At 39.8% G+C, this 26,070-nt stretch overlaps 1 long non-coding RNA gene across 2 annotated transcripts in view; it reads left to right on the top strand.

Moving 5' to 3' along the window:
- LOC133484992 (uncharacterized) overlaps positions 1-26,070 on the top strand; it is a 167,664-nt gene that overhangs the window by 85,260 nt on the left and 56,334 nt on the right. For both annotated transcript variants that reach the window (XR_009790570.1, XR_009790571.1), the window contains exon 2: positions 6,726-6,824. This is a non-coding gene — a long non-coding RNA (uncharacterized LOC133484992). The remainder of the gene's footprint in view (positions 1-6,725; positions 6,825-26,070) is intronic.

Genomic DNA, 26,070 nt, shown 5'->3' with positions numbered 1-26,070 from the left:
AAAGTGGCGAGCTGACTGTAGCTCAGTGTAATGGAGTAAAAGTAGTTTTAAAAAAAAAAAAATTAATTAAATTAAATTTAAATTTAATTAACAAAAATACTCTAATACTAATGCTTAAAATACTACGTCGCTCATTGGTAGAGCACATTACTCATTGCTATAGCACAGTAACTCTTAGTAACTTAAACCTTAATGTAGTTTACTTGTCAGTGCATGTTGCCATTCTCTTTTCTCCAATTCAATCAGAAATATAATCCTTGAAACCAAATGTAACAATTTTCGGAGCTCCCGCCATAATACGTGTTTCATGACGTGACCGCTGCACGCTGCATAAAAGCATACCTACCGCGTGCTTGCCAGGTTTGTGTGCAATGTACAAAAAAAACCCAACACATTTCTTTCAAAGACAAAACAAATGACCCACGAGCTTGAAAATGCAGATGTTTCAAATGTAAATAGGAAAGGCTTGTCAACTCGTAGTTCAGGTCCATTCTCATGAATACCAAGTCAAAGTCAAGCAGAGTCTTTCATAAGTTTTAGCTCAGCAAGTCCTGAGTCCTAAAACCTGGCACTTACAAACGTAAGGCTGAAACGAGTCACGTCATGTGACTCGGGTCCCCCACCTCTACTGTTTAGCAATACCATCAATTATGTAATTCAGATAGTCTTCATGTGAATTTCTCTAAAAGCTACAATTCCTAAAGATATGGAAACATTGATGAGATACATACAGTATTTACTAACTTTGCGTAATATTTCTGCAGATTTAAATGTACTGTACCTAATTCACTGCGTCGAAAGTTGCATGAATAATTCCAAATAAGTTACAAAAGTGCAGAGGCATGCTTTATAAGGTGTGTACATTAAGATATGAGTTTAGTTAGTTTTAAGCCCTGTGCAACGTGGGGAACTGACGCCACAGGCCATGATAGTCTTAATCATCCCCTCCCCCCCAAAAAAAAATTCAGCGCTGATCATTTGCATCATCTAATACAGTCTCATTGGCCACTTCATTTGGTACACGTGCATAATCAAATGAGATCCAATATACAGTTAACAGCATTGACATTGTCAGAGAGCTATTAATGAGCCATATGTGTATTATTGTAGCATGTGCTAATGTTGTACAGCGTGTACATTAGTCGCTAAAATATGAAAGCAATATGTTGCTTCACTGGAAACTGCAACCTCACTAATAAACTATAAAAAACATAAATTGTAAAACTAATACCCAATCTAAGGTGAAAGTGATCCATTTAATGGTTCAATTGTGGCTGCTGTATGAGATTTCATTAGATTGTGCAAGTGTATCTAATGTTGTGTAATTACATTGCATTTGATCATATCTTATGACAACTGCGGCTGTTTTTTTTTTTTTTTTTTTTTTTTTTTTTGTTTCCTCCCACTGCTAATAACTGCAGTCATTTGCGGGCAAGCCTGTGCAGTGAGGAGTTTAATACGTTTGTGTTGTGGTCCCCCGAGAGAGAGCGAGAGACAGATGTTGAGGGTGGAGTAGCTGTTTGCTTGTTGGAGTTTGAGTGTTAAAAATGAAACCCAGTGTGTAAGGATTGAAGTGCCCATGTGTCAAGGCCCTCGCGGACCAGGGAGGTTACGAGAGACGACTCTCTTTGATCATTTTCGACGTTCCCAAATAAATTTTCCTTTGAACATTCTCGTCACTCGTGCTTTTATTTATACGATGAAGCCTATTTAGACAATCGAGGAGTCGGGCAAAATAATGAGGCATGCCATCCCCTCACAAGCGTCGGCGCGGACGCGGGCTCCCTTTCTATCGGTTCAAAACAGGTCTGTTAATTAAAGCGCTGCTCAAATAATTTTCATATAATTTTGCTCAATTCCTTCAGATCTGTTGTCAGCAATGAGCATCTATCCCCTCCCACCCCTCCCTCCACTCTTGGAGAAAATCCCACTGACCCATATAGTTGATCTCATTTTTAAGGCGCATAATAATATAGATTCCAAGTTAAGAGAGTGGAGGCTCTATTAATAGTCGCATTTGAGGTGCACATCCTCCTCCTCCTCTGCTTTGGTGCCGCTGCTGAATTCCCAGAGTAGGAGAATAGCATCTCATTTGAATCAGGCCGGGATTATTACCTCATGCGGGCCCGAGCCGTTTCATCAGCCGGCGTGCAGCTGCTGACTGTTTACAGGCGCCTCTTTAGCGCAAACATCACACGTGACAACCTGCGATGCCACCTCAACTCGTGTTTCCCTCTCTAACGACAACATCCTATTGATCTTTAGCACCATTTTAACAGCTAAAATTGCACCCGCGCTCACACACGTGCGCCTCAGTAGCTACAGATTAAAAAATATGGGCAGCTGGAAGCTTTTCTTTTCTCCTGCACTCATGCTTTAGGGCAGTGATTCTTCAACTTCAACCCAGTACCACCTTAAAAAATATTTGGCTCTCCAAGTGGGCACCAACATTAAAAGATAGTAGTGTAGTAGTCCCAAGTGTTCATTAAAAATGTGATTTTATTCCTGGAAAGTATATAGTGGTCTCTTGAGACGAGAGTGACCAGATTTATGAGTTATTCAACGTACAAGACATTGTTTAGGTGATTTCTTTTGCGATGAGTTGTGAGCAGAAATTTGAGATACGAGTGCTGTATGATGGCAGTGAACTCAACGCAACTCACTTCACAACAAGCAGCAGTTTGGCAGATAGTGAACATCCGTCCATCTGCTAATCCTCACTAGGGTCGCAGGTGTGCTACAGCCTATCCCAGCTGAATTTAGGCCAGCCAATCGCAAGGCACAAAGAGACAAGCGAGCCTTCACACCTACGGACAATTTAGAGTCAATTAACCTACCGTGCATGTTTTTAGAATGTGGGAGGAATCCAGAGTGCCCGGAGAAAACCCACGCAGGCGAACATGCAAACTCCACACAGGAAGGCCGGAGCCTTAATTTGAACTGTCCTAATCAGTCGTCCATCTTACCGCCAGAAAGTGAGCAATACTTCAAATAAAGAAGCTTCAAGTTGTTTGACACTCCCATTTGACGTTTACTATCAAACTAAACATAAAAATAAAGGGAATTACATGTCGTGTATTTAAAGCAACCACATCGCTTTGCTTTAGAGTCATCACTTTAGCTTAATGCTAACAAAAAATGAAAAACGCCATAGATGGGCTAATTAATTGCATTGGTGTCCCAAACAAGACAGTGGAGCAACACATGAAGACAGACAATATAACGATACTCACAGGCCTATATTCTTTATCCTCTGAGAGGAATGACTAATATAACTGCCGCTTAATGAGGAGCGAGCGTCTCCATGTGGACCCGTATGTCTGTATTATACACACATGAAAGCAGCACAATGTCCATTGAATTGAAGCAAAAGAAAATGTGGCAAAACCTATTTAATTTCTTTATGTTCTATTTATTTGTCACTACTGCATGTTTTTATAAAATACAATATTGTAAAATGTTACTTCTTGAATGAACTAACACGAATATTTTTTTTTTTTGGGAAGGCTTGAACGGACTAATGGCATTTCCATTCATTTACCTGGTGAATGATGATTTGAGATACAAGTCTTTTGGGTTATGAGCATCACAGAACTAATTCAACTCTTATCTCAAGGCACCACTGTATTTAATATTATTGTTAGCCACTGTCACATTATGCTCAGTTTGAGGATTTACACAGCACTTGTATATAGGAAAATAAAACTGTACTTAAAGAATGATTTAATTAAAATGCATTTAGCATCAAAATTAAATAAAAAAATGTACCTTATTAAATGCCTGTAGATGCAAATGTATTGTACCTAAAAGATGCTGTACTCGACAAATGTACTGTACTGTAATCTAGAACTATCAAGGAAACTACAATGGCACTAAGTATTAGAGCGAAGAGCTTCAAAGACCACACGATCTGAATTTGGATCAGCACCAAATTGGACATCTTCCGCTTCTCGCATTAGCCCAATTTTTGCCATTAAGATTGATGCATTATTTACTGAGAAATTAAGTAACATGTGAACAAATCTTGAGATATCAGAAATCGGTTAAATAGTTTTGCATTACCTCGTAAAAACAGCTTTTAATTTGCCAGATGAAAGAAGCAATGAGTTGTTGTGGAGTAGTCACTTAAAGAATAAAAAGTGTGGATACATTTTTTATCCTTTTTTTTTTTTGAGGGGTACCCAAGACTAGAAGTTTGTATATTTCCACATAATGTAAGACCGTTGACCAAAAAAAAAAAAAAAAAGCCATGTGGTCAAACGACAACATCCAGCGTGCTGTATATTTGCAGCTGGATAATAGTTTTTGACGAAATTACGTAGCAGTGGAGTTTTGGTACAGACAAGAAGAAAGCTTTAATTTGACCTGTAGCTGGAAAAGAGGCAACAGGAGGCCGATTTGCATCATGCAAAGTTCACTTGGTGACATTTAGTCATGCTGAGATCTCTTTCCGGAATGTGCATCTACTGTATTGTGTGGAACACAGTGGATTTGATTGGCAAGTATAAATGTGTGCTTCATGAATAACTGCAACTACAATTGTTTGTAAAGTAACAGCATAAATATTACCATAATATGAAAATCCTCTCAGAGCAACTCATTGTCAACTCATGTACAATTATACATTAGAATTATAGGGACACAAGCAGACAATTTCAGAGTACACACTGCAAATCGACTTGCAAAGTAAATATTTCCTATGTCTCTCTCTCTCTCTCTCTTACATTTTAAATACAGTGGGAGGAAAAAAATATGTGAGCCTGTTTGAATTAAATATTGGCATAAATTGGTCATCAAATGTCTGATCTTCATGTAAATTACAACAATAAACAGTGTCAGCTTACACTAATACCATACAAAAAAAATTACAGTGTATCTTTTCATATTTTTATTGAAAGTAACATGTAAACATTCACAGGACAGGGAGGAAAAAGTAAATTACAATCTTTACAAAGCTGTTGCAGTTCAGCAAGAGTCCTGGGATGTAATATCTTAATTGGGTCGAGGTCAGGACTTTATATTTAAACTTGTACAAAGCTGGAAAAGGTATCAAAAGTTCCTCTAAAAGTCTTGTTCATCAGTCCACGGTTAGACAAATTGTCTATAAATGGAGAAAGTTCAGCCCTGTTGCTTCTCTTCCAAGAAGTGGCCATCCTGTAAATATGACTGCAAGAGCAGAGCGCAGAATGTTCAATGAGGTAAAAAAGAACCCTGGAGTGTCAGCTGAAGAATTACAGAAATCACTGGCACATGCCAACATCTCTGTTGAATAAGTAGGAGAAAGTAAGCAGTGATAGTCCTCTTCGCCATTGTTAGTTTACAAGAGTTATGTGAAACCTGTAGATTCGTGAGTTTGCCCCAAGACCTGCCTCTTTTGACACATTAGCCAATCGCAGTCTTCAGTTGTCTCCTTTCTTCTTCTTTTCGAGGTAATGTCAGTTGGCAAACCAGCTCATTTGTGCATTATCGCCAACGACTGGGCTGAAGTGTGGAACTGAAATTTGTCTGCAACAAAACATTTGCTATTTGATATTCATAATAATAATAAAAAGGCCAATTTATTGGTTGCATATGCGTGAGTATTTGAAAAATGCAACCATTTAGGGGCAGTCTAGAGCTCTGTCATCAGGTGTCAGTTTGTTTAACTTACGCCCTTGAGATCATGGTAAGAAAACGTACAAAATGTGAGTACTACTGACCATTACACTACTAGTGACGCATTCTGCCAATTGCAGGTTAAACATTATATTTGACTTTTCTTAAGCATACTTACTATACGGCATGTTTTAGCTTTTAATAATGGGTTGACTATGTATTTGAATGTTAGCTACTAAGGGTCAACGGTTGTAAACAAGCAACCCTGCTTACTCATGTATTTTATACACACTGCTGTTCATTGATATGTGCTGTTCCTTTGCGAAATGTGGGACAAATAAAAATCTCAAAGATAAGTTCTCTATGAATTCCAGTGCATTATACAATTTGAGCATGCTGTTTATTTGGTACAGCAAAGTGAAACTAGCAGTCCATTTAGTAGATTGGCTTTAGATTAAATTATGAACACATTTCAATGTCATGGAGTGCAAGCCAAACCCACATATTACCTTCTGGAAATCACATTACTAGCATATTAAAACGGGACACCTGAGTCAAAGTGATTGGATCTGCCCTTTAAAAGAGCCCATCCCGTGTAGGATTACTATGGCTTAATTGTATCATGTATTTAATAGTGTGACTCTAAATGCAAAACACGTGCATCAATATAGTTTCTAAACATGTATTTATACTAACAGATATGTTGGTGCTATAGCTCGTAAATAAGCATGCAATCAAAGCAAAGTCAATGTCACTTTTAAGCAGTTGCGTTTGATTCCACTCCCTTTTCTTCCCCCCTTCTCGTGCCTCCTTTTCCGTGTTGTTTTGTTTTTGCGTGTTGTTTTTGTGAACAAGCAGCTGAGCTTTGTGTTTTGCATTCAAATCGAGTCTCTTGCAGACAATCAATGTATTCTCTCCAACTGCTTCTGATCTGCTTTTAATCACCTGATAGCAATCATAATGACTTAATTGGCACCAAACGCGAGTTTAATCGTGTGAGAATAATCCACGTTGGTGGTTCCTGACAGGAAACTCTGTGTTTATTTATGTTTGGAATGATAGTTTGGATTATTAATATTATTATTAATATTATTTTTTTTAACCAAAGACACACATTCGCTGTCTTACAGAGACAAACAAGGACGCTTGGTTGATCGTTTTTGGGAGGAAAAGTCATCCAAAAAGTCCCTGGCCTTGCCGCTTCTTGGCAACACGCATGACAAACGACGGTAAGACAAAACATGGCGCAACACAACATGCTTGTGTCATGGTGTCAGTGTCAGGACATTCTGAGCCTAAGAGGTGTGTTTTATTTCGCCTTCACAGTCACCTAAATTGTTTAGCACAGACTGATTTTGCCTCTTTTTGTGTGTGCAAGGACATGTTTATGGGCTAATAGGCCTTTGTTAGCGTTGCTCTATTTATTTAATACAATTGTAGTGTGAACAGAAGGAATAATAAACAGGCTGACTAGACATACGATTCGTCTTTGGGCCTGATAAACCCCTGTGTAAGGATACAAAAGGGGGACGTTTCCACCGCGGAAAGTAAATTCTTTTGAAGTGGAACTAATCATCTGAGGGATGGTTCTCGTTGTCCTAACAACGCAGCTGAATTGGAATGAGCCTCCCTTTTTTTGTGGCAGATATGTTTTCTTTCTTGCATTCAGAGCTGATGATGATAGTACTTTCACGCCCTGTCCGCACGCATTGTGCGCCCCAACTCCTTTGCGGATAAGTCTTTACTTGGCGACGCCGAACGCACGGTGGGTGACTCCCGGCCCGTGACGTCAGCCTAGCTAGCTACCCCACCTCCCCTTACCCGCTTTCCTTTATGCTTTTTAATACTGTCAACATGAAAAGGGCCTAGCAAATCATCTCCTACAACACTTTGAAAAGATCAAGACTTTTAAACTTGTCATGTAGTATAATGCACCGATGGCTCCTATGTTGCTTGTTGGATTAATCAAGAGTTTACATGTGAGAATACGCTCACATGATGTTAAAAAAATAAAATAAAATAAAAAAAAAAGTCATGTCGGGATTCTGGAATAACATAAATGCTATATGGCTGCCTTAACCCACTTTCTTGTATCCTTTTTTTTTTTTTTTTTTTTTTTTAACACATGACTAATTCTACTGTACCTGTGTTCTAATCTTAGCAGGTTTCACAAAAAAATAAAATAAATCATGAACGAAAATTAACAACCTGAATACATAACTACATACAGAGTGGGTACAACGTAATCAGGCATTAAAAATTGGTAACAAAATTTTTATTCCTATTACAAGTTTATTGAAACAAATGTTACATGTTCTCATGTTCTTTCTTACATGGATGGGAAAATGAAAGTAAATCTTCATATTTCAACGTAAGCATCGGTGGCTTCAACCACAACAAACCAACGAACACAGTCCTCCTGATAATTAAAAATAAGTCATCCCCATTAGTGTTGTCTGTTTAAGAAATGTTTTCGTAAAGACTTCGGTGACACTAAAAATATACCGGGTCACTTTTCACATACCACACCAAAATAAATCCAACAAAACAAAAAATAACAACCTAAATACAATAACTATCTATCCATTTTCTACACTGACCGCTTATCCTGTTCAGGATCATGACGAACTGGAGCCTATCCTAGCCAACTTCGGACGAAAGTTGGATTACACCCGGGAGTGGTCACGACTCAGTTGCAAGACATGTACACTGACGGAACGACTAATCACATTCACACTGGGACTGTCAAAAGGAATAATTCATGAAAATTAGCTCTCTATCTATCTATCTATCTATCTATCTATCTATCTATCTATCTATCTATCTATCTATCTATCTATCTATCTATCTATCTATCTATCTATCTATCTATCTATCTATCTATCTATCTATCTATCTATCTATCGTGTGGAACAATGGTACAAAGTGAATAGACGAACTATAATGTCCCCCGCCCCCAACTAAAGGCATTCCTGGTGTAAATCAAGTTAGTAATTATTGTCCGAGGTCTGTGATTCACCATGACGGCTCTTTTGTTTTCATCTGAAGGGCCACAACTGTTCCGTGCTCCTCGGGCTCTCCCCCTGCGGGCGCCCTCATGGGAGAGCCCAGAGAGGTAACTCGGCCGCTTGACCTCGGGCCGAGAGAATTCCAATGTTTACTGTTCCTCAATCTGCGGGTTTCTTTCACACCGGGTTCGCCGTAAAGCGTCTGCCTTCCTGCTTGTTGCGTTCAATAGCCACTCGGCCATTTTATTGTCTCAGTGGGGCTGTTGAGGGTTCAGGCAGCAGTCAACAGCAGCGCAGAGGTCAGACGTTGCTGTGTTTTTTTAAGCTACCGTCGCCCGCGGAGGCCAATTTTGTTTAACTCTTGAATTATACAATGATCATAGTAAACGAGCCGCTAATAATATGTAATGTATGTTACATTATTAAGCACATGTATGGAATGCTATACATTCCTCTTTTTGCCCCCTCCTCAAAGCTCTTTTAGTGTAATTTTATTGTATATTATACAAGTTACAGTATGTACACTTAGTGATGGCACCGCATTATTCATAAGCTCTACTCTTGATCATTTATTAAATATATCACACTAAGGGGGAAAGGCAATCTAAGAATAGATTTGACTTTTTCTGATCATTTTAAAACAGAATTCTTCGGGAGAAAAAGTGGCCTGTTGGTGGCGAGTCTGTGATGTTTCCGCCACTCACTGGCACAACATTAGGTACACCAGCAGGGCCAGCACCATCATAATAATAATAAATAAAAAAATAAACTCTTGTTTTTACAAAGAGAATGTTTAGTCTAGGTCAGGAGTCATCAACCGTTTTCAAACTGAGAGCTACTTCTTGTGTACTGATTAATCTGAAGGGATACCGCTAGTTGCATACACTCTTCTGAAACCACACATTTCAAACATGCCAAAGTCTGTTGCTGCTGCTTTGTTTATATGATTTATTATTATTTTTTTTTTTGTCACAACCTAAATGCAACTCAGTACTCTCCATCCGTGAGTCATTGCAAGACAAAGAATTGCTGTGGTAAAGTATTTTATTTTGGGGCAGCGGCACGCTCCGGGCTCCTGATGATGTCACAAAAGGGGGCGGGTCCAAAGACATCAAGACAACAGCAGCCAAAAGCTGAGATGTTCAATCACTGTTATTTTGACTCATCAGTCACACGCACACACACACACACACACACACACACACACACTGACTATTATCGAGCAGTTTAAATGAAGGCACGGCAGACTGGCTGATGGCAAACTTAAATGTACGCCATTTTTTGGCTGGTAGAAGTTTGAAGGAAATGCAGTCAGTACGTCAGAGGATAAACATGTGGAATCTTCCCTAACACTCTTTTTCTTTGCACTTCCAGCACCTCTAAAATCAAGTCAGTGTGTAGCAAAAAGCTGACATGTAGTCTAAAGTCCTGTCAGTGTCACTTCTTAGACAACAATTTTTCTTAGAGTAGCAACGGACCAGTTGTGTTGCTTCCTGCAGAAAACTCTCCTGGCCCGCGAGCGTTTTTTTTTTTTTTTTGTCGTTTTCACATGTTGCCATTGTCATCACGGCAGACTGGGAGCTGTGGGGAGAGGACGCCCGCGCTGTGCCAGTTGGCTCCAGTAGTGAAAACACAAGGCAGGCACAGCACCATTCTAATCTTCGGCGTTCCAGACACAAAGGTCACTTTGTGGCGATTGCACTTTGAGCGTTCCAAGAGCTCGGCGTCATATTCGCCGCGGAATGTATAGAAATGTACACATTGTACACATGCTGTTGGCTGCCAGCATGTCAACATTCTGCCTCTGTGCCATGTGCTCAATTCTATAAATGAATGCAATTTAAATCAGGCATATTCTGGAGGGGGCGCTGTCACCAACACTCAAATATCCCAAATTGTCAATGATAAATAAATGATTTCATTCAAAAATAATAGGGAATCAACATTGTTTACTTTTTAAATTGCCAATTTGTCAGCCAGCGTTCATAAAAAATGCATTTCCTTATGCATTTAATTTGGGTTATGTTTATTTCATTCACAAAACAGCTGCAGGCATCTCAGTCAAAAGTAAAATGCTCATTACATAAGTGGAATAGCAGCATAATTCGTAATCTTGTTTGCATGTATTGTTTTTTTTCCCTTGAGCAAACGATCAGTTTCAACTTGAAAACCAGCCTTTTTTTTTTTTTTTTTTTTTAATTGGCAGCCAATTCATTTAGTCCAGTCCAGAGCCTCTCTTAAGTGAGTTTTTTTTATTCAAAACTGCCAAAATATAAATTGCCTGAAATCAAATGAATAACACAAATTAGCTCAATTAGCTGATAATAACCACTGAAAAAATACACCTTACCTGTATGTGGTTTTTTTTTTCAGATTAGACAGAATTTTTGAATGGCGAAAGTTGGTGCTTTTTTTTTTTTTTTTTTTTAGACTGGCACAAGATGCAACACATTGGCCAAGAATCATTCTTGGGGCAGACAATGAAATAATTATCTTTAAAAAAAAAATAAAGCTGTGAATGAGGGATAGCGTGCCTCTCTGAATCTGTTGCGTCATCATCGTCAGCGCTCCCGGTTCAAGTTCCTCCATGTCGCTGTTCTCCCTGTTTTCTCTGCCTTGTAAGACACTGAGATCTCTCTCAAGATCGCAACCGTAGTTGACTCTACCTCTCTCTATGTACATCTTTTTTTACACTGTAAAAAAGTAACAAGCCTATTTTGACAAAATAAGGAGCAGAAAGTAGGAATATAGATTTTCAAATGTATAGAGTAACTAAAAAGTCATCAGAAAAAATAACCATTCACGTAAAATACAGATGACTGAAAAATCAGTAAAAGTTTTCTGTGATTTTTGCTTTGACTTGCGAGCAACAATTTGAGATGTGAGCACAAGATGGAATGGAAGATGAATGAATGAATGAATCTCTTCCGCCTTCTAAAGCCACCGCTTGTGATTGGCTCTCTCTGGTCATGTGCCATTCTGCCATAGTCTCAAACATGACATAATTTTCCCAATTTGACCTCGAAGCACCTTGTGGTGCAATCTATTAGTTTGTCTGAGATTTTGGAAAAATTTAGACTTGTGGTTACACTTTTGAGCACATTAAAGATTGACAATTTTTCTTCATAATTTTGGATTTTTTAAAAAATGAAACATCACTTATCTGAGTTGTCATATGATGCGATATTGTTTATAAATTGTGCACATTTCTCTTTAGGTCACCATGGTCTGTTGGTTTTCCACATGCTATACAATTATCATACAACAAACACATTTGTTATTATATATTTGCATTTCATCATGTTTTGTTGTCAGTTTATTATTTATGTAAAAAACATTTTGGTTTAATTGCAAAATAATGATCTATGGTTTTAATCCACTTTTTACATCTAAGGGTCCTGTTGATGCATTGTTTCAAAATTAAGAACAATAATCCAAATGTAAACAAATGAGAAAGTAATTGCAAAATAGTTAGACTATTATTACATGTTCAAAAGGCTCACTTGTAATTGTAACCAACTACAATTCCAAAGTCATCTTGCCAACGCTGCTCACAGGCTTATGAGACAAGTCACCACTGTATTTGCACTGTGTGTGTGTGTGTGTGTGTGTGTGTGGGGGGGGGGGGGTTGGGACTTGGTCCTCACTAACCTGATCCAACCTGTAGAAAAGTAAATGGTGCATTTCAATGACATTTGTCGAAAAATGGGGGCTAAATGTTCGTGTAACTGGAACTGCTCTACAGGCTGTCGTAGTGCGTTTGTAGACTTCCGCAGCAGCCAACAAGCGGACAGGAATAGCAGGACTATTGTTGGAACGTAAGCTTCCGTCAATATTAGCCATTTCTTATCGCCGTCCTATAGGATGCTACGAGCAGAAGATAACGAGTGTTGGTTAGTAACAAGCTTGTAACGCCGGTTTATTTGAGTTGCGTGGTCCAAAGCGGGCCAAAACGCTGCTCGGTTTACCCGCCGTAAATTGCAGCAAATAGAAGGCGGCGTGTTTCACATTGTGGAGCTTTATCCGTTTTCATGCAGCTCTCCGCCCTCCTGGTGGTGCTTGGCTTGCAAGACAATCGTCCTGCAAATATCAGGGGGGCCAAGTCATTATCTTATGCTCAGCAGGTGTAGACATTATTGGAGTGTTGAACTAATGATATGTAATGAGCTCTCTGTGACACATGTCTAGCCACCGTTACTATCATGAGGCCCATTAATAGATAACAGCGTCCTAATTAGCTTCACCGGGAAGCAAGAACCACAGCTTATAAATACATCAAGCTATATTTAAGTTTCAGTCCAACCCCCCCTCCCCTCCTTCATCCCCCTCGTTGTTGCGCCACGAGGACGGAAAATGTGCTAATCTCATTTCACGATGCTTGTATTTAGTTTGCGCAAGGTGGTGTGTTTAGAAGGCGTTCTGGATCGACTCCATTGACGATTCCATGCCTAAAAGAAAGACCAATCGGCGGTCGTCACTTTCTTCCCCGTTTACTAAATGAAGAGCCGAGGACACGAAGAAGCGGCTGTCTCGAAAATTTATATTGGAAATGGTTTTGATGTTGGTACCCCACTGCAAACACTTTCAGCCTCGCGCCGGTCGCCTAGCAACAGCAAACAAAGGCAGGACCCATCTCAAGTTTCCCGTGGAGCGGCCGGTCCGGCACGCCTTTGATCTTGACTGGGAAAATAGCTGAGTGGGCACTGCTCGCATTTGTCTTTCATTTAGTCCGGCCCCCCGCCAACTCCTAGCCAATACGCCCGCCGCCCCCTCCTCATCTCTTTTCCAAACGTTCCCCGAAATGGACAAATCTTCATCTATCCCAAGCAACCAACACCACCGCTCTTAAATAATCAACCATGGCATGGCAAGTCCTTGGATGTTTGCTACCTTTCACAAAGATTGATTAAAGTCTTATTTTAGCTTTTATACGCACCGCAAGTGTGTTTCTACATCAAATCTAAAGGGTTGGTTGGTCTTGGTTTTGTGAGACTTGTTTTTTTTTTTTTTTTTTTTTGTGCAGTTATGGTGATAATGACAAATCAAGATCCAACAGTTTGGTTTGTTTCATCCTTGCCCCAACAAAGGCTTACTTTGGTTTAGGGAAGTTTTCAAAGTCGGAATTGAAAAATGCAGGTGAGTCTCAGATTTCAATTCAACTCAACCTTTTTTTTTTTTTTTTGAGTCATCAATTTAGGCAAAGTGACTCAGCCCCTCCCCCTCTCGTTTTCGGTTCGAGCACTCAGCGCACCTACGACTCTTCCCCGTGACGAAAAAGTTGGCTCCTTTGGGAATTTTTCAGGTAGTGGGCTTGGTCGTGGAAGGATATGCGCCAGCCATCTCCCTTCGACAAATTCATGGTAACGTTAATGGATTACGATAACGCTTTCTTGAAATGAACGTTTACAATCAGCTGCGAGAGTTAGCATGTGTACAATTGGTGAAATTTATACGACAGACTCGCTATCGAGGCAGGTAACTCGGCGAACAAATGTAGCATGGCTAGCATCAGCTAGTCTCTGCTCTGACTTACTTTTAGTGTTTTACTGCATTTTGAATTCATTCAGAAAACATCAATTGTTTATTTTAGTTTAACATTTACTAATGCACCAAATACTACATTTAATAATAATAATAAGACATTTTTAAAATAATTAAATCCATTTCATTTAATGGCAAAACTTTATTTATTTATTTATTTATTTTACCCAAACATTTCAAATTACAATTAACATTTTCAAGCTTTAATTGCAAAACTGAGATATCGTGAAAACACAATATTTCGTCAGAATCTGATACCCACGCCTAGTTAGTCTCTACCAGGGAACTTACACGCATAATGAAATCAATTGTCAAATGAAACAATCCGATTTCAAGCAAATTCACTTGAATCTCTGCCTTGCACTGTGCAATCCTCATTCACAAGCGCACAGTACAATACTGTAGTTTATACTCATGGACATTTGTATTCTGTATTAATTTCTTTTTTTCCTTTTAAATTCCACATTCATATTTTTGTAGTTGGTCAAGGAAATAACTGTTCACAAATGAACCTAAGTATAAAAAGAGAATCCTTTTTATGATTTGAAGCATCCAAGAATTCCAATTAAGCTTCCCATTAAACTCTAGTTAGGTTTATGAAAAGACGTGAAGAGTGTGCAATTTGCCTGTTAACTATTATTCTGGCCTCCCTCCTGCTGCATTTTAAGATTCTGCTATTTGTTTTCAAATCTCAAAATAGTCTCTCTCGCATTACGTCTTTGAGGTGCTCCATCCCTTCACTCCTGCCTGGTGCCGAAAGTCAGGTCAGGGCATTTTCTGCGGCTGTTTCCAAACTATGGTGCAAACCTGACAAGGCCTTATGCTGCACATTTTTTTTTTAAAAACCCACCTTAAAACTCATTTTTAGTCCTTGGTCTTCAACACAGAATGAGACTTGAGACCCGACTTTGTCTCGTTAATTGTTTTGTTTTTTAACTTGATTACTGTTTTATTATCAAATTATATTCAGTTGTAGTAGGTTTATTTTCATTGATATACAGAACTTTGTTGCATCTACGGTTGTTCTTAAAGTGATCTATAAATGTAACTGAGTTAAGTCATTTCCGATAATTTGGTCAATAGGTCGTTTGTTTAGTATTTAAGCTTGTGTTTAAATGGATAGAGTTTGGTGAGAGAAAAGCCTCAATTTTTAGTCCTCTGTACACTTGATGCCATTTTGATCGCATTACATACGATTGTGTCGGTCGCATTTGGGAGCAACTATTGTTTGGTGAACTTTTTTGGCCATTGTTGGGAGCTTGTGATTTCGTTACAGCCATTTTAGGACTCCGATTAGATAGTCGACCCATAATTTGGGTTGAGATGGTTCGATCTGGCCGTCTGCCAATTGTTTTCCAATATGCATCTTTTATAGACGGTCTAGCCAGTGTCTCCCAAACACATTCAAATCTGACTTTGCCCCCATTACATTTGGTGCAGAGATGGAAGAAACAGACACCTGGCCAAGTAAAAATGCAAAACAAATATGGAGTTGGTCTCCCTGGGTTTTAGCTTAAAGTCCTTAAAATAAATGTCTACCAAATTTGACATGGTGCAGAAAAGTGTTGTTAACCACCATGCCAAATTTGAATGATTACAAAATCACCAAGTATATAAAATCAGGTTTAAAAATCGTGAAAAATCAAGCCTTTGAATGCTGTGGGTGTGTCCGCCGATGTCGCTGAAAACACGCCCCGCTCAACTGTCAACTGTCAATCAAATACCCCCACTCCCACCTGATAATTGGATGCTACTTTGTCTCGCATTTTTCTTATGCCTGCACATAACCACGTTTGAGCTTGGGAAAGCTGGGCTTTTCCACACCGTGACAACATTGTCACAACCAACCAATTCTTAATCATTGTCGAAGTCAATACATTGAATGCATTATTATTATCATCAGTATTATTATTATATTGGCCACGCGCTGCGCCTGATTTGCACTAGTCATGAAACTGTAGCCCTATATTTCCATGAGTGGGTACTACATAGTTCTCATTCTTTGATTTTCAACAATCATCTTCAAATACGTACAACGTATTCATAAACAATTCTCTGAATTCGGAAAGATTCATTCACTTTAAAAGCGACACATTTCATTCAGACTTCACTACCTCCATACGCTTTCCTCATTTCAAATTGAGAGTGAGGGCGCACTGAGTATTTTCCAGTGGCAGGGTTATTGCGTCACGAGCATCTTCAGAGTGATCCTGATGTGGCGTTTGGCTATTCATGTGCATAGTGCGCATTGAAAGTAAGCTGTGCTGGAAGGGGGAGGGGGGCGGGGGGGGGGGGGGGGGGGGGGATAACATTTTCAAGCAGTATTTCCGAGGCTTTAATAATGCTTTCCAAGTCAACCAAGACATAAATAAACCCTCGATTTTCTCTGTGCATGAACACAAGCGAGGAGAGATATCTTAGGGCTATTGAATGTTATCTTGTGCCACTGCTCTGCTCGCCTTTCATCCAAAGCAGCTCCAGAGATTAAACAAATTGAAGTGTTACAGACTGTTTTGCTGTAATTTACGGTAATTGATGTTTCTATTTGGTGCCGCAGCCCCTCCGAAGCAACTTCTTCGAGTTGGCGGGAAGACGTGCGGCCCAGTGGGGTGTATTGACTCAGCTCGTTTTAATGCTCCCCATTGTTTGCCTAATATACTCTCCCCCGTCGTCGGCAAAGCACCAGCACACCTTGCACAGGCGAGTATGTCGTTTTCTTCCACGCTGCGCCAATTACACAAAAACAAGTTTGTCCTTTAGTTGGAATGAGTAGGTTGTCTCAAATAATCCTGTGTGCTCATCACATAACCATAAATGCTTCTAGGGCTGAAGAAAACAAAATCTTTGACAACTATTGCGATCAAGGATAAGCTACATTAAAGTGTAAGTTTTTTGCAAGAAAATTTCTACTTGCAGCGAAACAAACACTCAAAAATATATTGTGGTAATAAATCTTTTCATGTTTTGACACATTTAACGTCAGAGCAGTTTCTCCTTAAATTGCCCTCATTAAGGGCTTAATAATACTTTTTTTGCATAAGATTTACATTTAGCTCCACTGCTTTGACCTTACTTAGAAATAAATGGATGTTGCTTATTAATAAAAAAAATTCCAATGCCCTTGATGCCCTGATAAACACACAATGTGACTTTTAAAACAACTTGACCTTCACAGATAGGGAGTCACAAGCATTATAAATGTCTTGCAGTTGTGTGTTTATAATTTGCAAATCATTTACATTATTATTATATAAAAAGACCCTTATGTAGAAACTGGAAATTGCATTAGAATGCTGAGTCATGTCTCGGAGTTGAAATGTTTTATTTTCTAAATGATTAAATGCATTACAGCACATACCAATCGGATGAGGACGTAATCAGCATAGGGTGAAACGTGATTGACTGCTGAGTGACTGCTTTATTCTTCTGTCAAAGACTACAGAATACTATAACAAGACCATAACACACAGTAGGATATTCACCATAGTTATTAAAACGATACCCATAAACAGTGCATAAATCATGTTGCTAAATGAAGGTCCACCATAAAATACTAACATTAGCCAAAAAATGTCCAGCCTGAGCAAACTCACATATTTAGCTGTTTTTATGCACCTTATCTGCTTGCTGGTCATTCATGACAACCTGTAGGATCTTGACCAATACGCATTTCTAACAGCATAACGTCGATTTAATGCAAGCATTATGAAGTTAAATGGAAAATCTCAACTCTTTGTCTTTTTTCTCAAAGGCACCTTATGGTGACTCAGAAACCAACACTTGGCCGCACGATAAACTAACGTTTGTAATGCAGCAGAGCGAGGATTTTAAAGCTGCTCCGATAGTAGAAGCAGACTCTTTAGCTCTCAGGCAGCCTTCTGAGGGTTCTCCTTTTACCTCGCACCTTCAAGAACTTTCTTTTCTTTTCCAAACGGGTTCTTCTGGGAAGGAACAGGGAAAAAAAATATCTCTTGAAGACATTATTTTCCCCTCCCCAAAACCCATTGCAATCCTTTTTTGCATATTTATTTATAGCGTGTTTATGATTCATGGCAGTCCTGAAGAAGATAATTTTTTTTTTTGCAAGAGGCGTCGTTAAATTTCCCCCACACGCAAATGTGCATCTACTTCCCACTTTTAGTTGTGTTACTGAGGTTCTAAGAAGATAAGACGAGTTCAAGCACAAAAGCCGACAAGCAGCCTTTTCGACATGAATCGAGCCACGCCTACTAACAAACTGCCTATCACGACATCGTTCAATGTTGCATTTCCTAAACCTACAAAACCAAATAACTCCTATGTAAACTGTGTTCTATAATAAATTTCAGACTTCCAGAAACCAATATAGCTTTGACTGTGCTTGAAAGTGAACGTAAAATATGATAACCTTCGATGACTGGTGAGATTGTTGATTGTTGTTAGTGAAAATAAGCAAGTGAAAATAAATGTTTTCTAAATTTGACACACCACACAGAAATGTTGTGAACAACCCTGCCAAATTTAAATATTAAAAAAAATTGTACGAAATGAGGCTTTAAAATCATGAAAAATCGACCTGTGGTCTCTGCTCTCAAACACTGTGGGCGTGTCTGCTGAATGCGCTAAAACCACGCCTCGTTTAACTGTTAACTGTAAATCAAATATCTCTATTATGACGTGCAACATTTTTCATCCCTCCTGGCACTTCCACTTTTCTCACCTTGATTTGCGCACACTCATGGCCAACAATGAGGCGCTCTAAAGTAGCCACTCTAGTGGACTACCGAAGGGAAGATGCTAGCTAGCTAGCTGCACGTCGCAATTGGGCCGGATAGTCGCTAATGCAAATGAAGGCACTCAGTTCTCATGTAGTGGGGAAGGGACGACTACACATCGGGGCCCAAGTACGTCACTGGGCCCCGTTTGAACCACGCCCCCAAAATCCAAGAAAACTGAAATGGTGAAAAACAGTTCCGTCTTTGCACGTTTTCAGCAATTATCTTAAAAAAATAAAAAATAAAAAATCTCTGAATTCACTTTACAGGGTCTTTAGGAAATAAAAATAGAGATCAGACTCCAGTAAAGTCTTACTATTAAGTTTATTCGTCTTGGAAAACAGTTTATGATGACATAATTGACCATATGTAGTCCTAATTAAAGGACCATTTACTCGATTTTAGCCTAGTTGCATTAATTGAATCTTTCTTAAACTTTTGAGCCACATCAAACACCATGCTGCACATTTTACCATCCATCCATCCGCTGTGTCAATCTATGCATCCATCCATATTTCATGACATAATTCGAGATACATTCGAACGCTTACATGACATAAATTTGAGAGTGACTTCTTAGTGTTGCAGACAAAGCGGAATTAGTAAAGTGGACATCAATGAGCATGTTTTAAATATGCATTTAACACACTCTCCGTGGGCTGTTGCTCCTACCAAACCGAATATGATAACACTTTCCTCCCAGGGGGTTGTTTAGCGCCGTGTTGATACACTCGTCTGAAATGCAAGGCTTCGTACAGTACGCAAAATGAAATAGAAAATAAGAGTAAATATATTTTCAGCACTTTCTACCATTGGAATATATTTGTCACCCTGAGGCCATTTGGGATCTCTTTAATTCTTCTTGTCTTGCGATTAGTGATGAAATGAAGATTTCAAAAACAAAAGCCATCAACTGTGATTTTAGACAAAAATAGAGCCATGCCCAGTGGTAGACTGTCTGAAATGGTATCATTCAAAGCTGCACGTCCTAGCTCTATAAAACCAAACAACTACTATGTTACAAGTCATAGAAAATAAAGGTTTAATTGCAGAAACCTCCAAACGCCTTACGCATTTTGATGCAGCCACCGTCATCTCCATTGAAGCCAATCGGGAGCCCATATTATTATTGTTATTATTATGTTTGAGCTTATGTATAGTATTGTTACAGCTGCGGTTGTTTTTTAAAGTGCTCTATAAATAAAGTTGAGTTGAACTTTACATTTTTTTTTGTAGCATTCTTAGTATGTGAATGTTTTTAATTAGTAATTTTCCTCTTCATATACTGGAGATGCAGCGCCCAAAGCTTGCATGGCTATTTAGAGCAAGGCAGCTCAATACGTGTCAATTTGTATGATTGCAACACTTTGAAGACGTAAATGTGTGTTTGTGCCATATAGATTTATCACCTTTTAACTATATGACATTTCTGTAGAGAGGCCCAAAAAAAATACAAAAAAACCCACAAACAGTCATGGTATACAGATGGAGAGGGGGTGGGGTGATGGAGTGTCATTTGTCAGTGCTCTCATCGGGGTTCAAAAGTAATCTTGTCTTTGTCTAACTCAACACGTTTTATTTCTGTAACTGAGAAATCTGCTCAGGAGCCCTAACGTTTCTTTTCCAACTGTCAGGGTGTCACTTGTCAGGGGGAAAAAAGAAAGAAAAAAAAAGACGAAGTGAAAGTGAATGCCCACCCCCAGTCCGTCTGTATGTTGTGAGGTTATTGCTGTAAACAGGCAAGGTGCGCATGTGCGTGAGGCTCACAGAGCAAACCCAGTCAACTTTGCAGTTCAACATGCTTTTCTAGGAGAGCGTCTCCAACAGCAGACGATGGTGTGAAACGTTGTTTGTTCGCCATTTCCAGTCACGACCAGTCACTTCTTTGGCACTTTGAAGCCATTTTCCCCCCTCTATATGTAGCTCTTTAAACCTGCAAAAACAACATATCGAAATTCAGAGCTAAGCAAAGGCCAAGCAAAAGCTTCTCTTTTATTTGCATACCACTAATAAAACCACACCCGTCGCTATGGGGGAGGGGGGGGGGGGGGGCATAGGGGGCCGTGCCCACCCACAAAGGTGCTTTGCCCCCCAACTTGAGGCACGGATCTATAAAAATAAACTTTTTTTAAAATGTTAATTTTCATTTTATTTTATTGGGTGTTGGTGTTCTGCGCAGGCCTACGTGACGAATACGGCAATGTTGGCCCAACAGTCCGGCACGTTTTACCAAGTGAATCTGCAAGGTTTTGTGTGGCATTGTGCAATGGTATGACATCCATCCATCCATTTTCTTTACCGCTTTATCCTCACTAGGGTCGCGGGCGTGCTGGAGCCCATCCCAGCTATCTTCGGGCGGGAGGCGGGGTACACCCTGAACCGGTTGCCAGCCAATCGCAGGGCATATATAAACAAACAACCATTCGCGCACATGGAGTTTGCATGTTCTCTCCGTGCCTGGGTGGGTTTTCTCCAGGCACTCTGGTTTCCTCCCACATCCCAAAAACATGCGTGGTAGGTTAATTGAAGACTCTAAATTGCCCGTAGATGTGAATGAGAGCACGAATGGTTGTTTGTTTCTATGTGCCCTGCGATTGGCTGACGACCGGTTCAGAGTGTACTCTACTTCCCGCCCGAAGATAGCTGGGATAGGCTCCAGCAGCCTGCGACCCTAGTGAGGATAAGCAGTAAAGAACATGGATGTAAAACATGTATGTATTTGGAAATAACTAGAGCTTAGCAAGTATGCTGCGGTACACTGGTATACTGCCAGTACGGCAAGCGAGGAGGGACACATGACAATGTCAGTCATTGGCGTTAGTATCTGGCAGTGTTTGGGAATCCCCTAACCCCTTTGAGTGTAAAACGGTTGCAACATCTCCAAGCAGCAAATGAATGAGGCATCATCACAGTCACTTTGACACATCCAATATGGCTGCAACGTCGACGTACGATTCAGCGCTAAAGGCTGGCCGGGTCTATGTACATGTGCTGTAAACGTTGCCTGTATGCTGTTTGGGTAATACAATTGAGAGATGTACCTCCTCTAATTTTAGTGACGTGAACTAGTTTTCATGGTTTTAAAACAAAATGAGGAAGACATAATAATTGTTACCACCTTGACAGAAATACTCATTGCTAAACCAATGATCACAACCCAATCTTTTCTGCGCCTTGTCCCTTAAAAACTGGTACCTAAGCCATGTTGTATATATGTTAGAATATACATTCAGAGTAATACACTGTTTATAACATTTATTGGTGGATTTGAGTTCATATCAACGTACTATGAGGTCATGTCTCTCATCTCATCTGTTCTCAGAAGAATTTTGAAAGATTTGCTTCAAAAACAGACTCTCTTGCTCTTTATTTTTATACGTCCATACATCGATTTTCAATACTTCTTATTTTCCATGAGGGTAACAAGTGATCCCATCGGAATTTGGATGCGAGGCGGGCCTCGGCAAAATATTTGCGGCTTGAAAACTCAAACTCTGGTCAAACGTTTCCAACATGTTGCTCAATCTCATCTTTTGCAACGTATAAAGGTTCATTGCGTCTGATGCTGAGATTGGTTTCTGCCGAGCTCTTTTTCTTTTCAAACGCCAAACAACGTGGAGATGAAAAAAAAAATAAATCTGCTCATGTTGTCTGTTTCTAAGCAGGAATTAGTATACTGTTGAAAAACATAGTTCCTACAGTGGTTGAAAAAGTTGCTACATGTAATGACCAAATCATTAAACTGGCAAGATTAACTACTTTTGTAAATTAGTGCCTCTCTGTTGTTAGCGGAAGCAGTAGACGTCAGCTAGTGACCATGAATAAATATTGAATTGAATTTGGTTAAGTTCCTTTCTATTAAACAGGTTATTAATATTTAGGGTGAAATGTTCAAAGAATAAACAAGTCCTATGGCATTTAAGAGTGCACTTGGTAGTTATGTTTAAATGATGTTAGGATTATCCAGTGGTCCTTTGAAAAAAATTCTCCTGTGTATTCGACAACCCCTGCTCTAACTGGAGTAACTTTCTGGAGACAAAATCGAAAGTCGATGTCACGCCCGCTCCTCCTGTTCTTCTCTTTCCCGCTTGCGTATTCCTCGTTTTTGGTTTTCCCCCAGTGTGTGTTTGCCAGCAGCCTGGGCGGGGATGCTGTCAAGCCATTAGCGAGCCGCGGCGCCGATAATGAAAGCCGGGAGGTGGTCGGGCCTTGGGTGGCACACGCCAGAGGAAGTCTAGTTTAGGATAATTACCTGGCGATGGTGGCGAGATGGGAAAGTTGCTAGGCTTTCCCTGTGGGCTAATGACGTATATGCCGTAATCAAGCATAACACCTTTTGCCCACTTCATTGATCATTGCAAACTGGAAATTGTAATTATAATGTGTGTGTTTTCCCCCTACACGTTATGTAGGTATGTACAGGTATGCATGTTTATTGCAGTGATTCCCAAACTTTATTGAGCCAAAGTACGTATTTTACATTAGAAAAAAACCCAAAGTGGATAAGCAGGTTAATTATGCAACTTCTACCATCTGGGATAATATCACTCTAAAGTGCCTTTGGTGTCCTCATCAGACCCACCCAGTCATTGTGACAATGTAGCAGAGTAATGAAACTCTCAGGTCTTATTATAAGTGGCCAAACATTTGCACACTTACCAGTAAAATAATAAATCTTTTGAAAAATGTATTTTTTCATTTTAGAGCATTTTTATTTCATTGGGTGTATGAGATTTTGGTAGCTGAATTTCGTCGATTTTAGCACGTCCACTCTGTCATCATAAAACATCAATCGCTATGAAAACCTTTCTGGATTTCAAAATATGTTTGTTCAACAGTACACAGTCATCTTGCTAACTGGATTATGTTGCTCAGTGATAAATGCTAACATTAGCCAAACATGTCCACCCTCTCAGCAAACTAACATATTTTGCTGTTTGCATATATATTGTGTGCTTGCAGTTAATTTATGTAAATTTTGCATTTCTGACAGTTTAACATCGACTTAATACAATAAATCTCCATTCTTTTGGTTGAAAAGGGGAAGTCTCAAAGACTCATCTGCCTGTCACTATATGTCATAGGCATAGACAGATGAACAAATACATTACTTGTAGTAAATAACATTCATACTAATCAAGTGAAATTGGATAATATTCCATATCACGCCTGATGATCTCCCAAGGCACACTGTTTGGGAATCGCTGCTTTGCCGTATCTACGGCTCAGGTGGAGACTTTGAAGAGCCCGTGAGGTCAGGTTCGAAATGGCGGCGTGCACACCACACCGAGCTTGCTCTCCTCGCTCCCGTAAATCCATTTTCCACACAACACATTTCAAATCAAGGCGGCGTTGCCATAACACGCCTTAGGAAACATTAAGCCATAGTGCGCTACTTTCATGTGTGATAGCTTGGCCCCCTGTCTGCTTTGATGTGCTGACTTTTTTTTTTTTAATGCTTTATTGATAATGCCATACCGACTCTGTGAACACCACTGCATCAGATTCTGCTGCTCCTTTCCCCCCCCCCCCCCCCCTCCTCTTCCGGAACTTGCTCCATGTTCGTGTAATCCCAGGCAGCTCTTGGGATTGGGCTGTTTGTCTAAAGGGAGGTGGGATTATTATAGGTATGAGCAGTGAGGGGAGCTCCCGGGGGGGGGGGGGGGGGGGGGGGATGGGGGGGGGGGGGTGTCAAAGGCCAATCAGAGGGCGGTGAGAGACGAGCACTGCTTCGCTATTGGTTGCCGTAGAGATCAGACATGTCTTCATCTCCTCTGGCCGCCCTCCTCGATAAGTGGCTAGCGTTTATTCCCTGGTTAAGGGGAGCTGAAAATCTTTCTAGTTTCTCAACGTTTTGGACAAAAAAAGAAAGAAAAAAAAACAGGAACACAATGGCTGCTCAATATTTGCTCTGATGTTTTATATCGCGATTGTTTCAAAGCAATCCTGGCAATTTTGGAGCTTCCACAACATTCTCTCTCTCTTTTTTTTCTTGTGCATTCTCTTCTCTCAGTCTGGTATGTAGGAGTGTAAAAGCTCTCTTTTGGTTGTGATGATTCCAGGCCCACAATTTCTGCAAAACACTTTCTCAAGTCATACACTTGCAATCTGTGGTTGTATTTTGTGGAGGAATATAATGTATTCATTCAAGTTCCTCTCAAAATGTGCTCTATTTCATGAGAATGATTGTTTTTTTTCTGTTCACATCTCTGAATGCACGGCTATTTTACAGAATGTCAGGATGTGCAGTGCTAATGTATTTGACTTTCTTCCTAAAATAAATGTCTGTTTTGTTGTGTGCCATGATGCTGGAGTAGGGCGCTTTTCTCACGCCTCCCCTCCCATAATCCTCTGCGTCTACGTGATGTGCAGATCCGTCCGAGGCCCTCGCAGCTCACAGGCCAGTGGGTAGGCTTCAAAGGGCCTCCTGCCCACTTCCTGCCACCCGGTGTTGGGCATCTTTGGACAAAGGTTGCGTTTGCCTTCCGCTGCCTTCGCCTTGTGCCGCCCTTCCCCGAGCAGGTTAAGGACACACTGAGTGAGTGAAGCTGCTTGGCCGTGTGATCTTCTCCCCAGACACCCACACTGGGAGAAGATAGCTCCCATGGAAGCATTTGATGTGAACATCTGCTTTGGATGAAACTACGCCCTTAGAATGCATATGGATCGACATTCAGTGTTTAAAATCCTGCAGATGTAGGCGTACATGAGTTGGTCTGATTTTGGTACGATGTGACATCATCCTTAAAACTCCAAATAATGAGTGGTTAAAGGTTTCAATTCAATTAAACTACATGTGTTATCACCTTAGCTACACATGCACAATTTAGTGATCTCCTCTATAAGAGCTAAATCAAACAAACAATCTTAATTTAGACAATATCAAAATCATACACCGACATAGATTCCCGCCTTCTGCATGCACCGGAATTTTGCTCATAAAATGAATGCAGTATTCAATGAAAATGTAATGACAATCATTATCCTAATAGCATTATTTCGCAAGTCGTTTTTTAACCTTTTTTGAAATATAAGAAAAAAAAAAAAAAATTCAACAAGAAGAGTCCAGCAGTCTTGAGTCAACCTGACAATTTACACAGACATAAAGAAAAAACAAACAAACAAACAAACAAAACAAAAAAAACAAGCACATTGATATTTTTTCATTTATA

The sequence above is a fragment of the Phyllopteryx taeniolatus genome, chromosome 10, assembly GCF_024500385.1.
Source record: "Phyllopteryx taeniolatus isolate TA_2022b chromosome 10, UOR_Ptae_1.2, whole genome shotgun sequence".
Taxonomy (NCBI): Eukaryota; Metazoa; Chordata; class Actinopteri; order Syngnathiformes; family Syngnathidae; genus Phyllopteryx; species Phyllopteryx taeniolatus.
Note: the sequence above shows the minus strand (reverse complement) of the source record. Positions and strands in the feature narration are given on the sequence as shown.